This window comes from Cnephaeus nilssonii (genome assembly GCF_951640355.1).
Source record: "Cnephaeus nilssonii genome assembly, chromosome: 4".
In the NCBI taxonomy this organism is placed as follows: Eukaryota; Metazoa; Chordata; class Mammalia; order Chiroptera; family Vespertilionidae; genus Cnephaeus; species Cnephaeus nilssonii.
This window is the reverse complement of record NC_137075.1, coordinates 21,157,614-21,177,160: the sequence shown is the minus strand read 5'-3', so window position 1 is coordinate 21,177,160 and position 19,547 is coordinate 21,157,614. Positions and strand designations below refer to the sequence as shown.

The following is a 19,547-nucleotide window of genomic DNA, read 5'->3' as shown; positions in this document are numbered from 1 at the left end:
GCCATCAGCCCCTCACCCAGGCTGGCCAGGAACCCCAGCAGGTACCCTGAAGGGGGTGTGGCCAGCCTGAAAATAGCCTCAACCCCTCACCCAGGCTGGCCAGGCACCCCAGCAGGAACCCCCACCCTGAAGGAGGTGTGACCAGCTTGAAAACAGCCCTCAGACCCTCACACAGGCTGGCCACGCCCCCCCCAGCGGGGACCCTCACCCAATGGGGGCATGGCCGGCCTGAAAATGACCACAGGCCCCTCGCCCAGGCCGCCCCACGCCCCAAGGGAACCCCCACCCTGATCCGGGACACCCTTCAGGGCAAACCAGCCGGCTCCCACCTGTGCACCATGCCTCTATACTAAGGGTAATATGCTAATTAGACTGGGAGACCTTCCAGGAGACCTTCTGGACGTTCTTCTGGACAAAGCCATGGTGGCGGGGCCAAGGTAGAGGTGGTTAGAGGCCAAGAGGGGAGGGCAGTTGTGGGTGATCAGGCCAGTGGGGGGGGGGGTCATTAGGGGTGATCAGGCTGGTGGGGGGGCAGTTGGGGGCGAGAAGGCCATCAGTGGGGGTCAGTTGGGGGTAATCAGGACAGCAGGGGGGCAGTTGGGGGCAAGCAGGCCAGTGGGGAGGGCAGGTGGGGGCGAGCAGGCCAGCAGGGGGGGCAGTTGGGGGTGAACAGGCCAGCAGGGGGCGCTGTTGGGGGCGAGCACACTGGCACGGGGGGCAGTTGGGGGTGATCAGGCTGGCAGGGGGACATTTGGGGGTGAGCAGGCCAGCATGCAGAGTGGTTAGAGGCAATCAGGCAGGCAGGTGAGCAGTTAGGAGCCAGCAGTCCCGGATTGTGAGAGGGATGTCCGACTGCCGGTTTAGGCCCGATCCCTGTAAACCGGCAGTAGGACATCCTTCGAGGGGTCCCAGATTGAAGAGAGTGCAGGCTGGACTGAGGGATACCCTCTCCCCACCCCCATGCACGAATTTTGTGCACCGGGCCAGTAGTATAGTCAATAATACTGTAATAACTATGTACGGTGCTAGGTGGGTACTTGAAACATGGGGGGAGCATTTTGTAAAATATGTGATTGTCTAATCACTATGCTGTACACCTTAAACTAATACAAAATAATATTAAATGTAAACTATAATTGAGAACTAAAATTAAAAAAAGTCAACAGTGAGCCCTAACCAGTTTGGCCCAGTGGATAGAGCATCGGCCTTCGGACTGAAAGGTCCCAGGTTCGATTCTGGTCAAGGGGGCATGTACCTTGGTTGCGGGCACATCCCAAGTAGGGGGCGTGCAGGAGGCAGCTGATCGATTTTTTTCTCTCATCGATGTTTCTAACTCTCTCTCCCTCTCCCTTCCTCTCTGTAAAAAATTAATAAAATATTAAAAAAAAAAGTCAACAGTGAGATACTGGCATAGGAATAGATGAGCTTCATGGAACAGACTAGAGAACTCAGAAGCACACTCATCATACTTGTGTGATGCTTGATATATGACAGGGAGGATCGTAGGGCACCAAGGAAAGAGTGGACTTTTCAATAGGGGCTTTGGAAAAATAGTTACCCATATGGGGAAATATGGAAATTGGACTTCTACCTTTATGTAAATATCAATTTCAGTTGGAGAATTTTGGAGAGATGATGATGACAAGAAAAACTAGATGTATAATTCTCTGCTGTTTTTCCAGAACATGGGAGGTTTGCAGATCAGCTCTCCTGTTTGAGACTTGCCGGAGGCTGCAGTGCCCTTGTCTACCACAGGAACCTCCAGCACCACAGGATCTGCTGGATGGTAGCCTATATGGCAGGGCTGCTTGTAGCACAGCCGACATCTGCTGCTGCTCCTCTGGATGGCTTCCAAAACTGGCAGTGTTTGGAGTGATCTGACCTATGGCTTGGGTTCCCAAACATGCACATTGTCTTAAAAAACCTGAAAAGAGCTACTATCCGCTGTGCCTCTTTCTTAGTGGTATGAGGTGCACGGTGTGATCAATCGCTCTTTACTTTGGATGGTACGTCTCAGAATACCCAAGCCCCCAGTCTCACTCAGTTTGATACTTCACTAATGGGGCAGGTTCTTGAATCATTGCAGGGTCTTTTACTTTCTGATGCACATGTTTCTTCTCAGAGCATTTAGAGTACTTGCCCCTCTCCATCGTCTTCCCAACACCCCAGCTTGATTAACAAGATGCCATCAATATAATGAATATGCACAGTGTTCTGTGGAATGTCCAGACAATAAAATTCTTTTTGGTCTGGCTGGAGTAGCTCAGTTGGTTGAGTGTCATCCTGTGCACCAAAAGGTTGCAGGTTCGGTCCTCAGGCACTCAGGTAGGGCATGTATGAAAGAAACCAATCAATGTTTCTCTCACCTCTCTCTCTCTCTCTCTCTCTCTCTCTCTCTCTCTCTCTCTCTCTCTCTCCCTCTCCCTCTCCCTCTCCCTCTCCCTCTCCCTCTCCCTCTCCCTCTCCCTCTCCCTCTCCCTCTTCCTCTCCCTCTCCCTCTTCCTCTCCCTCTTCCTCTCTCTCCCTCTCTCTAAGCATGAGAGTCCTTGGGTGAGGAGTTAAAAAAAAAAGTATTTTTACTATAATGTAACAAAGAGCAGGAGAATTACTATAACCCTGGGTCAAGACCATGAATGTGTGTATTGATGGTGCAAATAAATGTGAATTAATTCTGATTTTTTTTCCTGGTAAAGATTAAAAATACTGCATTTGCTAGATTAATGACTACATACCATATGCCAGAATTTGTCAATCTGTTACATAAACAGCACATTAAAATCATAGCACAGCAGCCCTGGCCAGGTGGCTCAGTTGGTTGGAACATGATCCCATTCACCAAAAGGTTGTGGGTTCAGTTCCTGGTCAGGGAACATGTTTAGGTTGGGGGTTCAATCCCCAGTCAGGGCGTGTACTGGAGGCAGTCGATAGATGTTTCTCTCTCTCCCTTCATCTCTCTAGAATCAATAAACATATCCTTGGGTGAGGATAAAAAATAAAGTTAAAATCAAAGCACAGCAGCTATTATTGGGGCTATCACTTTATTAAGTTTATAGCAGTCTACAGTTCTGCCATGATCTGTATATTTATACATTGGACCGGTATATATCTTTTACCTTTAAAAAAATGGTTTTATTTTATTATCCTAATATATAAAAAGCCAGGGGCTGTCACAACCGAAACAACCGGATGGATGACTGAATAGCAGGCTGCGTAGGGTGACTAGGCTGGCAGGGGTGTTAGTGAAGGACAACCAAACGACTGAACAAGCAGGCTGCGTAGGGTGACCAGGCCGGCAGGGAGGGCAGTAAGGGGCGACCAGGCCGGCGGGGGGTGGGGGGGGCAGTTGGGAGCAACCAGGCCTGCAGGGGGGAAGTTGGGGGCGACCAGGCCAGCGGGGAGGCAGTTGGGAGTGACCAGGCCAGCAGGGGGGGCAGTAAGGAGCGACCAAGCCAGCGGGGGAGGGGGGGCAGTTAGGGGCGATCAGGCTGGCAGGCAGAGGCAGTGAGGGGTGATCAGGCTGGCAGGGGGGGCCACTTAGGGGCGATCAGGCAGGCAGGCAGGTGAGTGATTAGGAGCCAGTGGTCCAGGATTGTGAGAGGGATGTCTGACTGCCGGTTTAGGCCCAATCCCCGGGTTTGAGCCTAAACCGGCAGTTGGATATCCCCCAAGGGGTCCCGGATTGGAGAGGGTGCAGGCTGGGCTGAGGGGACCCCTCCCCAGGCATGAATTTCGTACACTGGGCCTCTAGTTTTATATATATTGCTTTTAGAGAGGAAGGGAGAGGGAGAGAGAGTTAGAAACATCAATGATGAGATAATCATTGATCCACTGCCTCCTGCACACCCCCTGCTGGGGATCGAGCCTGCAACCTGAGCATGTGCCCTTGACCAGAATCGAACCTGGTACCCTTCAGTCCATAGGCTGACACTCTATCCACTTAGCCAAACCAGCTAGGGCAGAAGAGATTTTTATGAAGAATTGGCTCATGCGATTATGGAAGCTGTGAAGTTCCATGACCTGCCATCTGCAAACTAAAGACCCAGGAAAACCAGTCGTGTAGTTCTAGTCCAAGTCTAAAGGCCTGAGAACCTGGGGATCAGATTCTCAAGGGCAGGAGAAGACCCATGTTGCAGCTCCCATCTCCAACAAGTAGGCAAGAAGTAAAAAGATGCAAATTTCTCCTTCCTTTGTCTCTTTGTTCTATTTAGGCTCTCAAAGGATTAGATGGGGACCACCCACCACTGGTCTACTTTTTTGAGTACACTGAACCAAATGTTGATCTCCCCTGGAGACATCCTCACGGACACCTCCACACAATGTCTGGGCACCCCTTACTCCTGAAGAGGGGCTTGGCACATACAATTAACCATCACAGGCAAATAACAATCCTTTCTTTCTCTCTTTGACAATATTTAAATTGTTTCTGAGTGACTTTTTAAACTTTTACGTTTTTAAGCTTTCATTTTTAGAAATATACTATTAGAAATTGATATCTGTTTATTTGGGTTTTGCACACTTGTCCAAACCATATTTAAAAAAATATTACTAGGTCTTGCACACAATTTAAAAAACAATTAAGTAGTTCAAAAAGTCTAAGATTGCTTCTTATTGCCGTGAATGCTATACTTAATATGATTACTCTTTATGTCTCCAGATCCAGCACTTGAACTTCAACACACCTTTACAATTTTTTGACTTTATCAATTTTCTCTTTTAATAGTAAAACCATATAACCCTGGCTAGTGTGGCTTGGTTGGATGGTGCGTGGTTCTGTACACCGAAGGGTGATGGGTTTGATCTCCGGTCAAGGCCCACGCCCAGATTGTGGGTTGATCCCTGGTCAGGGTATGTGCGGGAGGCAACCGTTCAGTGTTTCTTTCTCACATCAATGTGTTTCTCTTTCTCTAAAAAATCAATAAAAAAAAAATAGTAAAACCATCTATTTTAAGAAAAATTTGTACCAATTCTATTATAGTGTTTTAATTGTCCTACTAGAAAAATGTCACATTTTCTAGCATCTTTTCTATAAAGAACACTGAAAGTTTGTAACAAAACTAATTTGAAAGTCTTAAAAATCATAGCACTTTTGCTAATGGTGGAAACATACTTTCATAGTTCTCTTTATAACTATGAATTATATTACTATAAAATGAAACTATAAAATATTCAACATTAATTCTCCCATTGAAGTGAAAAGATTGATCATCACATTCTCTCTTCCTCCTTCCTTCCTTCTTTTTTTTTTCTTTTTCTTAATTGTTTTCCAACAGCTTTTCTTAATTTCAGGTAAAGCCTTCAGTGCCATTCTGAGTGGTGTACAGATAGAAAAGATGTTTGAATTAGCACAGAGCCAAAATGGACCCATACTCATGTTTCACGCAGGGTGTTGGGAACCATTACCCTAACGGTGACATGAATTATTGTAACATCAAAATCATCTACTTTTAATTTAAAAAGACATCCAGGCTAAACATAACTTTTTAGACCTTCAATGCCAGTATTTTAATTTGACTTTCTCTTTGTACTCTCCAAAGGAAAACAGCATCAGTATTAAACTGCATTGTGGGCTTTTGTCCCTAGTCTTTTGAACTTCAGTGTCTCCTCCCTGGTTTATCTTTATTTTTTCAGAATATACATGATCTTTTGGTTGTAATTCTCTTTGATTTTCGGTGCTTTCTATTTATTTCATCTTTTTTATAATAACACCTCAATATATTAAGTTTTCCTACCCTATCCTAGCCTTGAGATAGCTTATATGACAGTCATCTAGTGACAACTACTTTTTATACAGCCCTTTGTGCCCAAAACTACCTTCTCTTAGTAGTATCTGCAAGAGAAACCCAAGAGAAAACTGTCCTTGTTCTTCTAAGGCAGTTTTAAGGCTTTGCTTGTTAATATCAGTCTTGTTCCACCTAACTTACTTTTCCCCTTCCATTTTTCTATTTTATGTAGATGTTCACTTGCCTTGATTATCAAGACCTGGTTACCCCTACACTAAGGTGACCAGACGTCCCGCTTTTGGCGGGACAGTCCCGATTTTTAACAATTTGTCCCGCGTCCCGCGGCGTTTTAAAAAAGTCCCGATTTTTGGAAAGAATGCACGACAAGCTAGGGAACGGTGGGAGAACAGGAAGGGAATATACGTTTTTCGGCGGCCATGTGGCTATTTAGCCAGGATATGAGTTTTATATTATTTTTGTTAATTTTATAATGTTAAACTTTAATAATAACAAATAATTGTTGAGAACTGATTATCGAGAACTGCTTATCAAAGTTCGCATTGTTGATCAGTTGTTAGAATTCGACCACCATTGTTTGGACTCAATGAACAATGGCATTTTTTGGGATTGGCAAAGACGAAAACATTTTGTAACTGTCTCTCAGACAATACACATCATATTGCGTGCTAGTAAGCTAGTTAAACAAGTGATGTCATTACAAATCAGCTATTCAGATAATTTAGGTAAGTAATTTATTTATTTATTTCATAAATACATAAATTTTCTTGAATTTAGCAGATAGTACTCGTATTATTTATATTTTATAGTGGCGGCAAAAAGTCTAGCGCCGGCCTTGAAAGTGACACTTTCGACTTACGTTATGGCAAATTCAGAGGAAAAATAATACAAGTTAGTATTGTTATTATTTAGAAAGAAATATAGGATTAAAATAATTTTTAAAATATAGTTACTTTATAACAATCAAATTAATTTAATTTATAAACTAACAATAAAATATATTCATGTAATTATGTACCTACTTACTGTGTTTTTAAGCAATATGTATATAATAATTTATAATATAATTTTAAATTATTTTTTTTAGATTTTTAACATAATGAGTAAGAAAAGAGGATGCAAATTCAACGATGATCTAAGAATTGAATTTCCTTTTATTAAAAAAACCAAAAGCGATTACAACATAGACCAAATTTTTAATCAAGACGCAGGCTGACATTTTATCCACTGTGCCAAACCGGGTGGGGCAGAATTTTTAATTTCCCCTGTTTTTAGGCCACTCTTAGGGTTGTTTGTGTCTTTTCTTTTTCCTACATTAAATAGTAGTCAAATGTCCTCAATGACACTTCGCTGATGTCTTCCACAACAATGGGATTCAATTCATTTTCATAGAATTGAGTTAAATCTTTATTTTAAATTGAGATGTAATTGACATGTAACATTATATTAGTTTCAGATGTTTAACAATGATTTGATATATGTATTTCATGTGAAATAATCACCACAATAAGTCTAGTTAACATCACCACACATAGTTACATTTTTTTCCCCTTGTGATGAGGACTTTTTAGATCTACTCTCTTAACAACTTTCAAATACATATACAACATGATATTATTATGAATATTTAAGATATGTTTTTATTGATTTTAGAGAGAGGGAGAGGGATAGAGAGATAGAAACATCGATGAGAGAGAAACATTGATTGGCTACCTGCTGCATGCCCCTCATTAGGGATTGAGCCTACCACCCGGGCATATGCCTTGACCGGGAATCAATCCAGTGACCTCTTGGTTCATGGGTTCATGCTCAACCAGCCACACTGGCCAGGCTGGTATTATTATTATAGTTTCCATGCTGTACATTATATCTCCATGACTTGGTTATTTTATAACTGGAAGTTGGTAGCTTTGACCACCTTCACCCATTTTACTTATCCCAAACCCCTCATCTCTGGCAACCACTAATTTGTTCTCTGTATCTATGAACTCTTTTATTTTTAATTTTTAAGATTCCGTATATAAGTGAGAGCATACAGTATTTGTCTTTCTCTGTCTGATATATTTCACTTCGCATAATGTCATCAAGTTCTATCCATGTGGTTAAAAATGGCAGGATTTTCTTCTTTTTTATGGCTGAATAATATTTCATTGTGTATAAATGCCACATTTTCTTTATCCATCAATGGACACATAGGTTGTTTCCATGTCTTGGTTATCTATATATACATATATATATATATAAAAGCCTAAGCGACTGTCCAACCATCCGACTGTCCGACCGGTAGCTATGATTGCACACAGTCCACCAGGGGCAGATGTTCAACACAGGAGCAGAAACCACAGGCATGGAAACATGGAACAGAGTGATAAATCTCAGAGGGAAGGAGGTGAGGGGGGAGGGTGGGAAGAGATTAACTAAAGATCTTATATGTATACTAGAAGCCCGGTGCACGAAATTCGTGCACGGCAGGGGGTTGTCCCTCAGCCCAGCCTGTACCCTCTCCAATCTGGGACTCCTGGAGGGATGTCCGACTGCCCATTTAGGCCCGATCCTGGTGGGATCGGGCCTAAACGGGCAGTCAGACATCCCTCTCACAATCCAGGACTGCTGGCTCCCAACTGCTTGCCTGCCTGCCTTCCTGATTGCCCCTAACCGCTTCTGCCTGCCAGCCTGCTCACCCCCTAACCACTCTGCTGCCAGCCTGGTTGATGCTTAACTGCTCCCCTGCCAGCCTGTTTGCCCCCAACTTCCCTCCTCTGCCAGCCTGGTCACCCCTAACTGCCCTCTCCTGCAGGGTTGATCACCTCCAACTGCCCTCCCTTGAAAGCCTGGTCCCTCTCAACTGCCCTCTCTTGCAGGCCTGGTCCCTCACAACTGCCCTCCCTTGCAGGCCTGGTGCCTCCCAACTGCCCTCTCCTGCTGGCCATCTTGTGGTGGCCATCTTGTGTCCACATGGAGGCAGGATCTTTGACCACATGGGGGCAGCTATATTGTGTGTTGCAGTGATGATCAATCTATATATTATTCTTTTATTAGATAGGATAGAGGCCTGGTGCACGGGTGGGGGCCAGCTGGTTTGCCCTGAAGGGTATCTCAGATAAGGGTGGGGGTTCCCTTGGGGTGTGGGGCAGCCTGAGCGAGGGGCCTGTGGTGGTTTGCAGGCGGGCCACGCCCCCTGGCAACCCAAGTGGAGGCCCTGGTATCTGGAATTTATTTTCCTTCTATAATTGAAACTTTGTAGCCTGGAGCAGAGCCAAGCCTGGGGCTCAGGCAGCCATTTCTGTGGCAGTTAATTCACCTTCTACAATTGAAACTTTGTAGCCTTAAGCAGGTGGGCCTGGCCAGGGTGTGCGGAAAGCTTTGCTTCCCCTGTTGCCACTGGCAACCCTGGCCTGCTCTCTCAAGCTCCATTCTGCCGCCATTTGTTTGAATTTGTTTACCTTCTATAATTGAAACTTTGTAGCTTGAGTGGAGGCTTAGGCCTGCAACGGCTATGGAAAGCTTGGCTTGCTCTGTTACCTGGGAAACCTTGCTCTCTGTGGCTGTAGCCATCTTGGATTGGGGTTAATTTGCATACTCGCCCTGATTGGCTGGTGGGCGTGGCTTGGCTGGTGGGCGTGGTTTATGTAGCGGAGTGATGGTTAATTTGCATATTACCACTTTATTAGAGAGGATTAGAGGCCCGGTGCACGGATTCATGCACTGGTGGGGTCCCTCAGCCTGGTCTGCATCCTCTCACAATCCGGGACCCCTTGGGGGATGTTGGAGAATGGTTTCAGCCCAATCCCCACAGGCCAGGCTGAATCCGTGCACTGGGCATCTAGTTGTAAATAATGCTGCAGTAACATGAGGGTGCAAATATCTTTTTGAGGTTATGATTTCATTTCTTTGGGGTAAATACTCAGAAGTAGAATTGTTGGATTGCATGGTGGTTTAATTTTAATTTTTTGAGGAACCTCCATATTTTTTTCCATAGTGGCTGCACCAGTTTACATTTTCACCATGAAATGAAAAAGTGCAAGAGGGTTCTCTTTTCTCCACATCCTCGCCAACATTTATTATTTGTCTTTTTCAAAACAGCCATTCTAACAGGTGAGGTGGTATCTTATCCTGGATTTGATTTGTATTTCCCTGATGATTAGTGACGTTGAGCACCTTTTCATCTATCTGTTGGCTTTCTGTATGTCTTCTGAGAAATGTTTATTCAGATCCTCTGCCAGTTTAAAAATCAGATTTCCCCTTCCTTCCTTCCTTTTCCCTTCCTTCCTTCCTTCCTTCCTTCCTTCCTTCCTTCCTTCCTTCCTTCCTTCCTTCCTTCCTTTCTTCCTTCCTTCTTTTTTCTTTTTTTGCTATTGAGTTATGTGAGTCCTTTATTTATTTTGGATTTTAACCCCTTATCAGAAATATGATTTACAAATATTTTCTCCCATTCAGGTTGCCCTTTCATTTTGTTGATGGTTTCCTTTGCTGTACAGAAGCTTTTTAGTTTGATGTCCCACTTGTTTATTTTTGTTTTTTGTTGCCTTTGTTTTTGGAGTCAAATTCAAAAACAATTATTGTCAAGACTAATGTCAAGGAGTTTACTGCCTATATTTTCTCTTAGGAATTTTATGGTTTCAGGTGTTACCGTATTTTCCGGCGTATAAGACGACTGGGTGTATAGAAGATTTTCCTGGGTTAAAAAGTCGTCTTATATGCCGGAAAATACGGTATGTTTAAGTCTTTAATGCATTGTGAGTTGATTTTTGTGTGTGGTGTAGGATAGGAGTCCAGTTCCATTCATTTGCATGTTGCTGTCTAGTTTTCCTATTTTTATTAAAGAAACTATCCTTTCCCCATTGTGTATTCTTGGCTTGATTGTCAGAAATTGATTGACAAAAGATACATGAGTTTATTTCTGGGCTCTACTTTGTTCCATTGGTCTCTGTGGAATTGACTTAAACTTACAATATGTGATAATTTTCCTTTATATTCCGTAAAAGAAACTAGGAATTTATTAAATTTGCCTTAGTTAATTTTGTTTAGGACTTATATGTATGGCTTTTTCCACTCCCAAGGAATCATTGGAAAAATTTTTACACATTATATTTTAAGGGTTAAAAGGCTGTACTTACTGAGGGAGGCGTGTGGAACAGGAAAATGTCAGAAAGTTCTATTTTGTGGTTTCTGAAATTGGAATTAAGAGCTGATGTTTGAATTGTTATCCAGCTAGCAACTTGGTAGCTTTGGGTATAGCCTTATTGCACATACTAACTGATATGAATACAATAGAACTGAGGAGGTTAATTTTCTTTCTGAAAAAATGTTTTGGTAGAGTGTTGGTGAGTGGGTGGGATAATGGGCACATGTGCATTTTTGTACATTACATGGGGAGGTGCATATCATTATGGCCTGTATGAAAGGCTGTTTGGCAATATCAAAAGCTTTAACTATGCACATACCCTTTGTTGCAGAAATACTGCTGCTAACAATGTATCCTATGACAATAATGCAAATGAGAGGACAAAAATATATGTATGAACATAGATATTTATAACATCAGTGTTTAGGATAGAAAAATAGAAGTAATATAAATTTTTTATAATAGTAATTTGTATAGATTTTGAAATAGCTATATAATAGCTGGTGTATTATGAAGGTATTTTGTAAAAGCATGCAGGTGTGTATGTGTATATATAATTTATACTTAAAAACGTAAAAATCTAGTACACCTAAAACTAATACAAAATAATATTGAATGTAAACTGTAGTTGAAAAATAAAATTTACAAAACACACCAAAAAACCCTTTAAAATCTGGACAGGAGTTACTCAGGGTAGCAGTAGGATAGGAATGGCTCACTCAATTTGAGTAATTTGAGTGAAGTTCAATATAAGAATTATTTATAAGGTGTAGGGAGGACAAGAGAAACAAGAAAGAATAATATAGAACCTAGAACTGGTAAGAGTGTGGGGGATAGGATGTACTTACCACTTCCAGGTCCACCTGAAAGGGCCAAAGGAAGGGGCTGTATGTGGGATGGCCTTTTTGTAGGATTTATGACTTTTCCTAAAGGGATGTACTTCCCACAGCAACTCCACATTATGGTTGCTGGGAAATGAATATCTTGCTTCTCTTTCCTTTCTCCCCATACCCTCTTAACAGTGTTTTTCGTTCACCGAGCTTACCCAGAAATCAGACTAAAAGGGGGTTCTTTGATGTGGTCCAGTTAGATCAGTCTCCAATGGCACAGAGCAGGATTGAGAGTGGATCTGAAGGGGCAAACAGAAAATATCCAGGTCAACAGGTGCAGGCCAACATGTTAATAGAAGTTTTGCAGGTCAGTGGGATTATGGGTTGATATAGTTGTCTTTTTCTTGGAAACTAAAAAATATATTTCTAAATTCCAAATAACCCATGGGATAAAAAAATAAGTCAAAAGAAAAGTTAAAAAGGATTTTGAACAGAATTAAAATGAAAACACAACATCAAAACTTGTAGAATATTGCTGCTAAAACAGTACTTAGTGGGACATTTATAGCACTAAGTGTCTATAGCATTAGAAAAGAAGGAAAGTCTCAAATAAATTATCTTAGCTTCTACCTTAGAAGACTAGAAGAAGATACACAAAATAAAAAAATAATAAAGAGAAGAGTAGAGATCAATGAAACAGAAAACAAAAACAGTAGAGAAAAATCAATGAAACCAAAATCTGGTTCTTTGAAGAGATCAATTAAAGTGACAAAGCTCTAGCCAGAGTTATCAAGGAAAAAAGAGACCAGACACAAATTATCAATAAAAGGAAGGAAAGAGGAAATCACAATAGGTCTTATAGCTATTGAAAGGATAATAAGAGACTATTAACAACTTTATTTATGCCAATATATAACAACTTAGATGAAATGGAAACATTCCTTGAAAGATACAAACTACTAAAGCTCACTCAAGAGAAATAGATTACCTGAATAGTCCTACATCTATTAAAGAAATTGAATGTGTCTTCAATGTAGTTAATGACCTTTTCATAAAGAGAAGTCAAGGCCCAGATGGCTTCACTACTGACACTGCATGAACACTTCCAGTAAATTGAAGAGGAAGGGATACTTCTCAATTCATACTGTGGCATCAGAGTAATCTTATCAATAAGATAAGAAGACTATAGACTAAAACAAAATTTTAGCAATTAAATCCAACAATATATAAAAAGCATACATTGTGACCAATGGAGTTTCACTGAGGTAAAAGATTGGTTTAACATTTGAATGTCAATCAATAAAAATCAGTGTATTAACAAAAGAAAAGAAAATCCATATGTTCATCTCATTGGACACATAAATAACACTTGACAAAATCCAAAATCCATTATTTTTGAAAATTGATTTTAGAGAGAGGAAGAGAGAGAGAGAGAGAGAGAGAGAGAGAGAGAGAGAGAGAGAGAGAGAAATCGGTTGCCTCCTACACATGCCTGGACAGGGGATTGAACCCACAATCTGGGTATGTGCCCTGACTGGGAATCAAACCTGCCACCTTTTGGTGCACTGGATGACCCTCCAACCAACTGAGCCACACTGGCCAGGACCCAACATACATTCTTGATAAAAAAAAAAAAATACTCTCAGCAAACCAGGAATAGAAAGGAATGCCCTGAACTTGTCAAAGAGCATCTGTGAAAAATTTAGAGCTAACATCATCATAAAGGGCAAAGACTCAATGCACTGCCTCTAAGATCAGGAACAAAGCAAGGATGCCTGTTCTCATCATTTCTATTCAGATTTTATTGAAGGTACTAGCTAGTGCAGTCAGGCAAGAGAAATAAATAGAAGGCACCCAAATTAGAAGGGAAGAATAAAAACATTTTTGGCAGATGACATGATTATTCATGCAGAAAATCTGGTAGATTCTACAAAACTAATGCTAAATGTGACTTTACCAAGGTTGTAGAATATAAGATATTCAACTTTACTGTTTTATCATATGTATTATATTATATAGTATATTATAATCAATTATATTTCTACAAACTAGGAATGAACAATTAGAAATTGAAATAAATACTATTTATATAGCTTCAAAAATATGAAATGCTTAGGGATAAATCTGACAGGAGATGTATAACACTTATATACCAGAAATTGCAAATATTACTAAGATAAATTAAGGACCTCAATAAATGGAAATATATACCCTGTCATGGGTAATTAGACTTAATATTGTTAAGATGTCAAGTGTCCCTATGTTGATCTACAGATTCAATACAATTGCAATAAAAATCTCGGCACATCTTTTTATAGAAATTAATAAGTTGATCTTAAAATTCATATGGAAATGCAAAGATTATAGAATAGCCAAAACAATTTTCAAAAACAAACAAAGTTCACGGGCTAACACAACCTTTGCTCAATATTTATTATAAGCCTGCAGTAATCAACACTGTGGCTGTGGGGTAAATAAATCAATATAATAGATAAAAAGATCAATTTTACAGAGTTTAGAGTCCAGAAATATACCCACACTTTTCAGTCCAGGAAAAAAAATCTTTTTAACAAATAGTCTGGAATAATTGGATATCTATGAGCAAAAAAATGAACTTTAATCAATACTTTGTACCATATATAAAAATTAACTGAAGACGGCTTATAGAGCTACTATAAAGTCTAAAATTATAAAATTGAGAGGGCAAAACACACAAGAAAATCTTTGCTTCACTTATGACTATGAGGCAAAGATTTCTTACATATGACAACAAAAGCAAAATCTACAGAAAAGCTTGATAAATTGGACTTCATTAAAATGAAAAACTTCCACTCTCCAAAAGACACTGTAAAAGAATGAAAAGACAAGCCACAGATTACGAGAAACTATTTGCAAGGCATCTATCCTCTCTAATAAAATGGTAATATGCAAATTAACCATCACTCCGCTACATAAGCCACGCCCACCAGCCAATCAGAGCGAGTATGCAAATTAACCCCAATCCAAGATGGCTACAGCCACAGAGAGCAAGGTTTCCCAGGTAACAGAGCAAGCCAAGCTTTCCATAGCCGTTGCAGGCCTAAGTCTCCACTCAAGCTACAAAGTTTCAATTATAGAAGGTAAACAAATTCAAACAAATTATGGCAGAATGGAGCTTGAGAGAGCAGGCCAGGGTTGCCGGCAGCAACAGGGGAAGCAAAGCTTTCCGCACACCCTGGCCGGGCTCACCCACTTACGGCTACAAAGTTTCAATTGTAGAAGGTGAATTAACTGCCACAGAAATGGCTGCCGCCCCAGGTTACAAAGTTTCAATTGTAGAAGGAAAATAAATTCCAGATACCAGGGCCTCCCCTTGGGTTGCCAGGAGGCGTGGCCAGCCTGCAAACCACCACAGGCCCCTCGCTCAGGCCGCCCCACACCCCAAGGGAACCCCCACCTGATCCGGGACACCCTTCAGGGCAAACCAGCTGGCCCCCACCCCTGTACCAGGCCTCTATCCTATCTAATCAAAGAGTAATATACAGATTGATCATCACTGCAACACACAATATAGCTGCTCCCATGTGGTCAAAGATCCTGCCCCCATGTGGACACAAGGTGGCCACTACAAGATGGCCAGCAGGAGCGGGCAATTGGGAGGCACCAGGCCTGCAAGGGAGGGCAGTTGTGAGGGACCAGGCCTGCAAGGAAGTGATCAACCCTGCAGGAGAGGGCAGTTAGGGGTGACCAGGCTGGCAGAGGAGGGAAGTTGGGGGCAAACAGGCTGGCAGGGGAGCAGTTAAGCATCAACCAGGCTGGCATGGGAGTGGTTAGGGGGTGATCAGGCTGGCAGGCAGAAGCGGTTAGGGGCAATCAGGAAGGCAGGCAGGCAAGCAGTTGGGAGCCAGCAGTCCTGGATTGTGAGAGGGATGTCCGACTGCCTGTTTAGGCCCGATCCCACCAGGATTGGGCCTAAATAGGCAGTCGGACATCCCTCCAGGAGTCCCAGATTGGAGAGGGTACAGGCTGGGCTGAGGGACAACCCCCCGCCGTGCACGAATTTCGTGCACCGGGCTTCTAGTATATATATAAAACCCAGTGACGGTTACAGCGGAACGACCAGGATGACCAGAACGACCGGCGGCTATGATACGAACTGTGACAGCTAACCAGCCTGATCACCCCCAACACCCCTATCAGGGTGGGGGCCAGCTGGCCAACCGCCTTGGCTGGCAGAAATTTGGGTCTGGGGATCTTGGAGGTGCTCAGTCTCAGGAAGCTGCGTGGGCAAAGCTCTCCTTTGGCCGAAGTGGACCCGGGATCAGGGAACTGGAGTCGCGGATGGGGTTAGGAGGCTTTTCTGGTGGCCATAGCAGTCACCTGGGTGTCTGGCCCCCATCGGAGCAGCAGCAGGAATAGGGGCCACAGGGCTCAGGGGGTGGTGGCACACAGAAGCCAGGAGGCACGAGGCCTGACCTGGGCTCTTACTCCGCCCGCTGGGCCCAGCAGCACTAGCAGGTGGGCTGCAGATCGGAGGGAAAGCGAGCCAGGGGCGCAAGACCCCCTGCTAGCCAGAGCCCCGAGCAGCGTGGGTGTGGCCAGAGCTGGAAATCCTGGTAGACTGGGCGGGGCTGCAGCCCCACGTCTTTTTGGCCTTGGCCTTGGAATTCTGTGGATAACCAGTCTACTGGCTACCGGCACTTCAGAGGTCAGCCCCACTTCAAGAGAGAGGACATGGCGGAAAGTGGCAAGGCCACGGGAGGGATGGGAAATGCTGTGGCCATCTTCGGGAAACACAGCTGCCACGGTCTTCAGTAACTATGAACAGATACTCTTTGGTCTCGGTTCTACAGAAGGGGAAGGTGAGACTCAAAGAAGGGAGCCTTCCACAACACCTCACCCACTTCTCAGACCTGACCCTGTGCAGCATTGTTTTCGTTGAAAGCAGAGGATCCAAAATGTCTTTAGATCTTTGCTATTTTAGGCAGGAAAGAATTTAGTACAGGGAATTGGTGCTTGGGAAATCATCGGAAAGCTTGGGGAGTGGGTATTAGGCTGGGCCCCCAGGAAAGACTCCCTGGCCAGCAGGAGAAGCTGCCCCCTCAGACACACTGGATTCTAGGACACTCTGGCACAGCTGTGACCCGGGGATCAGGAAACTGCTGCCCCTGCAAGTGCCCTCCAGCTCCCACAGAACAGGTCGCTGGGCACTGCCTCTGCCACAACTGCCTGTGCACAGCCTGGATTCCACTGCAGAAAACCTCCACATCTCTGCAAACATGATCACCAGCTGCAAACAGCCCAGACTGCGGGAAGATGCCTCTGCCCCACCACTGCCTTCAAAATATTGTGCAAGCACATCCAATCGGCAGAAACAAATTCATATCCAGAAACCTAGCTGCAAAGGAGTTGGGCAATTTCAGACTTCCATCTAGGAGTGAGATCTTGCAATTGGTATTGATAAAAATGGGGCCCAGCTGGTGGGTCTCAGTGGTTGAGCATTGATCTATGTACCAGGAAGTCACGATGTTTCCCAGTCAGGTTTTGGGCTTGATCCTCAGTAGGGGCATGCAGGAGGCAGCTGGTCAATGATTCTCATCATTGATGTTTCTATCTCTCCCTCTCCCTTCCTCTGAAATCAATCAATATTTTTTTAAAAAATGGGGTCATGCTGTATATATGTGCTATAATGAGTTTTTCACTTCATAGATCACTAATGTCCTTCCTGTTAAAACCATACTTAGAGAACATTATTTATCATTCATTTTCATTGATCTCAGAGAGACGAAGGGAGAGAGAGAGAAACATTGTTCCGTTGTTTCCTGCACTCACTGGACTGGGTATTGAATCTGCAACCTGGGCATGTACCCTGACTGGTAATTGATCCACCACTTTCTGGTGTATGGGACAATGCTCTGCTGGTATCCTGACCCCAAATTCTAGCCTCCAGAACTGTGAGAAAAATACATTTCTGTTGTTTAAGCCACACAAATGTATGATATTTTGTTATGGTTGTCTGAGCTGACTAATCCTATATAATAAAAGCCCAGCGACCAAATGGCAGAATGACCAGAACAACCATGGCCCCTCGCCCCAGCCGGCCCTGCCCCCAATCGGCCCCCATCATGGTGGGCCGACTGGACCCCACCAGTGCATGAATTCATGCACTGGGCCTCTAGTATATCTGATAAAGGATACACAATCCAATTTAAAAACATGCATAAGATTTAAACACAGACATCACCAAAAATATATACAAGGCATCAAATAAACACATGAAAAGATGCTCAACAACATTATTCATTAAGGAAATAAATGCAAATTAAAACCATAATGAGTCCCGCCACACACTTTTAGAATGGTTAAAATGAAAAAGACTCACCATATCAAGAATTGGTGAGGATGTATAGAAACCAGAACTAATATGTGAAATAGGAATCCAAAAGAGTACAACCACTTTGGAAAACAGTGTGGCAGTTTCTGAAAATGTTAAACATACCCTTATCATTTGACCAAGTTATTTTGCTCCTAGGTATTTACTCAAGAGAAACAAAAACCTATGTTTACACATGAGTTGTACATTGATGTCATTAGCAACTGTATTTATAATAGTAAAAAAATAGAAATAACCTAAATATTTATCAAGAAGAAACTGTATTAATAATTATGCAGTAGAATGTTACTCAGAAATCAGGAGGAATGGTACATACAACTACACAAATGAATCTCAAAATAATTATGCTAAGTGATAGAAGCAAGCACAAATAGTACCACTTGTGTAAAATTGTAGGAATTGCAACCTAATCTAAAGTGACACAATGTAGATGGTGGTTGCCTGGGGGTGGGGGAGGTAAAGGTGGGGAGGGACAGGAGAAGAGAATACAAATGGGATTGAGGAAAGACTGGTGTTGATTGCACCTTGTATACAAGTTAAAATCTGCCAAGTTGAATACTTATATATAACTAGAGGCCCGGTGCACAGATTCGTGCACCAGTGGGGTCCCTTGGCCTGGCCTGCAGGGATCAGTGGACCTCCACGCTGCTGCAGCCTGGCCTTACCCGCCAGCTCGTCGGGCTCCAGCCCACTGTCCACATCGATCCCACACAACACGAAGTAGTGCACAAAGTGGCAGGTGGCCGGGGAGGAACCAGAGCCCCGGCCGGGCGCCGCTCCTGCTCATCCCGGCCCCGCTGTGCCTGCCACTGCCACCGCTCAGTAGGCTCACTGCTGCTCCACTGTGGTCTCCGCGCGCCCGTCTTAAGGCGATACGGGCCCATGACCGTGTAGCCGCTGCTCGTCATCGCAGCCTTGCTCCTCACATGGCAACAGAAGTGGCTGTGGGCTCGCGCCCAGTCAGTCCCGATGTCTGTCCCAATGCTAGTCCCAGTCCGGATCGGGGAGGAGCACACAGGGGGTGTGCACGGAAGAGGCTCACACTGCAGCAGCTGCGCTCACCAGTCGTGAGCCTGGTGCCTGTCGGTCAGCTGAGTGACGCTCCCGCTGTGGAAGCACACTGACCACCAGGGGGCAGCTCCTGCATTGAGCGCCTGCCCCCTGGTGGTCAGTGTGTGTCATAGCTTCCGGCCGGTCATCCGGTTGTCCGGTGGCTTAGGCTTTTATATATATAGATCATTTTATTCTATGCTATGTAAATTATGCCTCAAAAAGTGTTTCGTTTTTAAAAATGTTATATTCATTCTTCATTAGTTAGCTAGTAACAGATTGTGATTGAGATGAAAAATCCTTAGAATATGTTTTAGAGCTAATCCTATATCAGGGGTCCTCAAACTTTTTAAGCAGGGGGCCAGTTCACTGTCCCTCAGACTGTTGGAGGGCCGGACTATGGTTAAAAAAAACTATGAACAAATTCCTAT

The 19,547-nt window shown here is 43.4% G+C and overlaps 1 pseudogene across 1 annotated transcript in view; it reads left to right on the top strand.

Annotated features, from left to right (window-relative positions):
• Nucleotides 1–16,406: 16,406 nt before the first annotated feature.
• LOC307097629 overlaps nucleotides 16,407–19,547 on the top strand; it is a 38,381-nt pseudogene continuing 35,240 nt past the window's right edge. The window contains exon 1 of the transcript in view: nucleotides 16,407–16,486. The product of the transcript in view is annotated as an uncharacterized misc_RNA (transcript). The remainder of the gene's footprint in view (nucleotides 16,487–19,547) is intronic.